This window comes from Globicephala melas, chromosome 13 (genome assembly GCF_963455315.2).
Source record: "Globicephala melas chromosome 13, mGloMel1.2, whole genome shotgun sequence".
Classification (NCBI taxonomy): domain Eukaryota; kingdom Metazoa; phylum Chordata; class Mammalia; order Artiodactyla; family Delphinidae; genus Globicephala; species Globicephala melas.
Genome location: NC_083326.1, coordinates 80550072 through 80556071, shown reverse-complemented (window position 1 = coordinate 80556071; position 6000 = coordinate 80550072). Strand labels below are relative to the sequence as shown.

The 6000-nt window shown below is 60.5% G+C and overlaps 1 protein-coding gene across 2 annotated transcripts in view; it reads left to right on the top strand.

Moving 5' to 3' along the window:
• The first annotated feature begins 894 nt into the window (after window positions 1-894).
• The window catches only part of SH2B3 (SH2B adaptor protein 3), a 37105-nt gene continuing 31999 nt past the window's right edge, over window positions 895-6000 (top strand). For both annotated transcript variants that reach the window (XM_030860352.2, XM_030860346.2), the window contains exon 1: window positions 895-1243. The gene's annotated coding sequence lies outside the window, so the exon portion shown is untranslated. The remainder of the gene's footprint in view (window positions 1244-6000) is intronic.

Below are 6000 nucleotides of genomic sequence, written 5' to 3'. Positions count from 1 at the left end.
TCCTCTCTCCCCTCCCTCCCATGTGTTGGGGGAAGGGCTGGCTGGGTGTATGCTCCCCCTCAGGCTAGTGGGGACCCCCCTGTGAACCTCACCCCACATAAGGCCCATAGATAAAATGAAAGTAGCCCCGGGGAGAGCAGAGAGGGAGGCCCAGAGGCTACGGGAGCAAGCGATCTGGGAGGGCTTCCTGGAGAAAGATGCATTCCTGGAGTTGGGGGACGGATGGGCCCATAGAGGCCAGTCTATAGGGGCATGGGCTGCGACAAGAGCAGAGCTGAGGGTGGCGCTATGGGGGTCTGCTCAGTACAGTCGCGGATAGTCGGGGCCGGGCCGGGTTGGGATCTTTCCCCGGGTGATGATGAAAGCTGCGGTCGCTATTGCACTGACCGGCCGGGCGCGCGCAGATAAGGCCCTGCAGGAGGGAGTCGGCAGGGTCGCGCCCCCTCGAGGCCAGGCGCCTCGGCCCGGCCCCGCCCTCAGACCCCGCCTTTCCTTCATCTGGCCCCGCCCCCGCAGCGTGGAGGCACCCGGTGGCCCCTGGCACTAGGTGGGTGGGGCCAAGGTTGCCCCGCCCCTCCTGCCGTTCATTCCCTTCTTTAGGTTTAGCGCTACGAAATCGGGAGGGTGATCTGTGGGCGTGGCTTTACAAGGCCCCGCCTCTCCCCGGGCTGGCTTTTGAGACCCCAGGACCTGGTCAGTCGCAGAGGAGCAGGGCTGATGGGCGGGGCGATGTCTGGCCCCGCCCCTGGTCCTGTTTTCTCCCCGCCCCCTGCCAAGTCTGGTTCACGGGCGGACTGGGGCGGGGCCTGATGTGGCCCCGCCCACCCTGGCCCCGCCCCTGCCTGGCCGCCTTCCCCCGCCGGGCTTCGCTCGCACAGCCGGTTCCTCTTTACATAACGGCGCGGGGCGGCATGGGCTCGGGCCACCGTCTCCGCCCGGCCGCCCGCCCGGACTGTCGCGGCCCGCGGTGGAGACGGCGGCCTCAGCAAAGTTTCCCCGGTGGCGGCCCGGAGGCGCATCCTCCCGCAACTGTCAAGCGCTGGCGGCGGAAATGATGAGGCGCTGGCCATTTTCCGAGCTCGGGTTTCCTGCCTGAGCCCAGCTCGAGCGAGCCGCGAGCCAGGAGCCGGCGCGCGGGAGAGAACGCGCCCGGGGCGGGGGCCCTCCCGCCCCCTAGGGATTTCGGGGGGCCGGGGGCGCGCGACGCCATGGGCCGGCCGGGCCCGGACCCCCTCTCTTTCAGGTAAGCCTGCCTTTCCCAGCGCTCCCCTCCTCCGGGGCTGGGAGGGCTTTAATGGGGGAAGAGGAGGCCCCGTGTCCAGTTCTGCCCAGTGTCTGCGCACTCCCACAACAGCCTAAAATATTGTCCTGAAGCTAACTCAGATGGAGGTGTTCAGGGGTGACCGTTCCCCAGCTCCTGTGACACCCTGCCAGCCGCCACCCCCAGCCACACACGTGTTGGGGATGTAATGGGGCAGTTGAGGCAGTGGGGGAGGTGCTGAGAGAGGGTATGGCTAATACTCCCAGTCCGCCTCTTAACGTAGCCCAGCCAGTCAACTTGCGCCTGGTGAGGAGGGGGGCGGGGGGGGGCCGGCTTGGTACCTTGAAAGTGAAAGTAGTGAAACTGAGCCCATGAGAATGGAAGAGTCCTCTTGGAGTGGGGCGCAGGCCCCTCCCCACTCTCCCAGGCCAGGCCGTGTGGCTAAGAGGGGAGCCCTCCCCCCATTCCAGAAGCCCCTCTCCCCATTCCCTGCATCAGGGAGGTGGGGTGGCCCAGGCACCCCCATGCTACAGAATCTGGGGCTTCAAAAGGGTTAGGGCTCTCACAGCTCAGGTGTCTTTGGGCTGGTACCCTCCCACCCTGGACCTGGGGCTCCAGGGGAATCCTCCCACCAAAAAAATTGGGACACAGGTCATTGGCTTAATAGGTCAGCAGGGCTGGGAAGGTATTTCAGAGGCCCTTAATGCCTGGTGCAGAAATCCCCTCCCTTCCCTCATTCCGTTCCTGGGGGCTTTCGGGGCAATGGGGACTGCATTTGAGGAACTGCGGCGGGGGGGGGGCCTGCCTGCCATTCCACTTTTTTTCCTGAGTTTCCTCATTCTCCTGTTTCTCTTCCCCATTCCCGGGCCACAATGATGTAGATGAGGAGGTCACTGCTTGCAGCTGGGGGCCTCCAGGGAGGGGAATGGCCAGGCTGGACTGAGTGGGAGGAAGTGAAATTGGGCTACAGGCAGGGGGCTTCGGAACAGAGGGCCTGGCAAGGCCAAGTCTGAAGGGCCAAGGTCCAGCTTTGGGGTCAGGAGGGGCAGAGATCTGACCCGCACCCCCTGGCCTGGGAGATGAGCCTCCTCTGACACCCACCAACTGCCAGGCTCAGCTGGGGCAGCCGGCCCATCCCCATTTACAGTCCAACCCTGGGGCCCCTGTCAGGGCTGTGGGTATATGGATCTCCGGGGTTGTGGGTGCGAGTTGTACCTGGGTTTCCCATCGCTGACCTGGCTGCCAGAGCGGAAACAGCCCTGGAGGCTCTCCGGGGCCTGCGGGGGCCAGAGACCCAGCTCTAAAGCGGGGGAGAGCCGGCTGAGGCCGCCTTGTCAGGCTGGGGTCAGCAGATGAGAGGCCAGGGCCTGTTTTGGGAAGTTGGAAGGGTTTTTAATACACGTTTTCTGAGCCTTTTCCCACAACCCCCCTCTGGGAGGGAAAAATCCTTCCGAGCCAAAGGGTGAACATTCCTAGAACTTGTGTGAGTCCCCATGGGCCACAGAGGCAGCCAGCTGGGAAGGGGCTGGACTAAAGTATCAGCTTCTGGCGTCTGAGGACCTTCAGGGGCTCAGCAGCGGCAGAGGAGTGTCCTGGAAGCTTAGGTTCCATTCCCTCACTGCCTTTTTTCCTGCTGAGGGCATGGGCCAGTGATACTTGTGAACCTCAGTTTCCCCTGTGTGAAATGGGGTAATAATAGGTTTGTGGTAGGGTATGTAATAAGCCTGGCATTGAAAGGGTTCAATTCCAGGTGGTGGTGGTGGTGGTGGTTTTCATCATTACCACAATTAGTGTTATTGTTACTGGCTGTGGAATGTTTGTTCATCAGCATCCCTTGAGCACCACCTGCACGTGCAGCTCTGGGGTTTCCTGAGTGTTTGGGAGAAGAATTCTGGAGACCCAGGCAGGATGAAGTGATGGTGCTTCCTGGCTATATGGCCTTGCTTAACCACCCCAGCCTCAGTTTCTTCATCTGTCAAATGGGTGTGATAATAGTACCTACTTCTTTAGGGCCATTGGAACCACGAATGAGTGAATTCACAGAGTGTTTAGCGTGGCTTGGTCAGGAGGAGGAATAGTAATAAGGATGAGGTTGTTATTATCTTTTTTGTTTTGGATGTTAGCTCTGCTCGTTTTCCTTCCAGATCCACTCGCCCCACCCCCCACCCCCACCCCCCCCCACCCCCCCATTCTTCTGAACCCTGGGCTTGATCCTTCTCCAGTAAACAGAACTTTCTAATACAAATTAGATCCTGTAGAGCCGCTCCAGATATGGCGGTAGCCTGGGCGAGCAGGTGCTGGGTAGCCCTGCAGCAGTTCAGCCTGTGCGGACCCTTGGATATCTGCGTCTGGCGGTGCCACCTCCTGGATGGAGTCTCCCCGAGGGCAGAGGGGGCAGAGCTGGAGACACTTGGAGGGACCGCCCAGCTGCTAGTGCCAGCGCTGCCCATGCCGAGTGGGGGAGACAGGGCACATAAAGCATTCAGTGCTGGCCTTGGCACTCAATTAATAATAGATAGTGTTGTTGTTATTATTATTAAAATGAGAGGTCTCTTCTGTTCAGTTCTCACTTCTCCCAGTAGCAGCGTGGGTTTTGGAGCCAAATCTGAGCTTTGCCAGCTTCTAGCTGTGAGGCCTTGGGCAAGTTACCTGAACTCTCTGGGGCGCACCTGCCCAGCGGGGGCCAAGAGTCCCAGCTTCTCCCGGGTATGTGAGCCTGCATGTGAGTGCATACGTGAAGTGTATGAGTCTGGCACAGAGTAGGGACTCAAACTATGTTGGGTATAATTGCTATGGCCGTGTGACCTTGGGCTTGTCCCTTAACCTCTCTGAGCTGTGGGTCTCCTCATCTATGACTGAGAGTACTAATAGGGTTTTGAGAAGAGGCATGCAGAGTGCCTGGCATGCAGTCAGTGCTCAATAAGAGCTACGCTGTTAATGCCCAAGAGGGGGGCTGCCACTTAATTGCCAGGTTTCCTGGGAAAATGGGCCCTAGGGGCTCCCGGGTGTTCAGCGTCTTTGGGCGGAGCAGGAAGCTGCTTCCATCTGGCAGACAGAGAAGCCTGCCTTGGAGAGTCCAGAGGTGTAATACAAGTTACTTGTTCCCAGCCAGACCCTGTTCCCAGCTACCCGCCCTCCCTGAGGAAACTGAGGCGGGCAGGCTGCCCAGGGGAAGTGACTCAGCTGGGGTCACTCGCTGAGTCAGTCCTAATTGGACCCAGGAGCCCTGTGCCTCAGCTCCCTGGCTTCCGGGGCCTGAAGTCCCTCGGGGACTGGGCAGGTCCAAACCACAGTTGGACACCCACTTACTTGGGCCCCAAAGCCTGGACGACCAGCATTCTTCAGTTGGGGCTTCGGGGTCCCATTGGCCACCACTGGGCTGCTCAGCCCAGCATCCTTCCTCCCAGCAGGGGCAAGGGGCACTTCCCCAGGAGAGCAAGTCCTCCTGGCGTCCCCCGGCCCCGCCCCGCCCGGAAACCCGGCAGCTGCGCAGATGGCTGGAAGGTTTTTCCTCCCACGCCACCCTGTCAGGGGTCGGCTAGGGGGGCCGGGCTGCAGGCTTCCTCATGAACCAGGCCTGGAGCCCCTGGGGGCCTGCCCGGATGTGGGCCCCCATCCCGGCTGGCCAAGGGCAGCCTGCCACTGCCCCATGGGTCCCCAGGGAGGCCTGGGAGGGAGGAAGTCTGTGCCCTGCTCACCCGGGAGCTGACTCACAAGGGTGCCTGACGGGGAGGCCTTGGCCTTGAGGGGCTGGGGAACTGGAAATGCAATTAGGCGAGTGGACACAAAGGAGGGCCTTCGGCATGGGATCTGTCCTTTGAGAGCTGGCACTCTGGTGTCATCTCGCGGGAGGAGAGGCCCCAAGAGGGTGATGAGTGTGGAGAGAGGATTGCAGGAGGGCTTGAGGGCACCCGTCCTGATATCCTGAGGAAGCAACACTGTCTGGGGGCATGGGGTGTGCAGAGCTGACTGAGAGGCTTCCCCTCTCTCCCCTCAACCCAGGGCAGTTAAAGGAAGAAGTCACATGCTGGGATGGGGGTGGCTTAGAGAGTTCTGCCTGTTCTTCGGTGGCCCTGGCTTTCCCCACCTCCCAAAGGCTGTTGGCCAGGGTGTCAGGCTGAGGGTGGGGGCAGAGGAAGCCAGAGGACATTTCCTGTTCTGGCAGACTGTGCTGGTGTGATAAATGTCCCCAGGCACTAGGTGACCCCGGCGAGAGTGCATCACGGCCCCCTGGCTGCCCGATGGGCTAGAGCAGAACCCACTTCTCAGCCTCCCCAGGGCCCCAGAACCTTTGGTCTGTACTGCCTGTAGGCTTCTACACAGTCTGGCCAGCTCGAGTGGTGTGAAAGGGCAGTGGGCCTCCTGCCAGGCAGTGTGTGTTGGAATCCCCTCAACTCTCTGGGCCTCCTTGGATGGGGTTGGGGGGGGGCGGGTCTGGGCTCCTGGAGAAGTTGGTGCTGTGGGTAGGAAAGGCAGAAATGCTTACAGCAGCCTGGAGTGAACTTGGAGGCCTCCCTGGAGGAGGTGTCTCCCTCTGAAGGTATAAGACTTCCTGCCCAAACATCTGTGAGCTGTGGACCTGGGGGAGAATGGAGGCTCTGGACTGGCTCATTTTAACTTCACTTATCACGATTTAAAATATTCTCCCCAAGCCTTGGCAGGTGAAATTCCCACAGGTGGGTAAAGGCCTTCTCTGCACCTGGGCCTGATAATTAAACAGGAAATATTAGCTTCCCAAG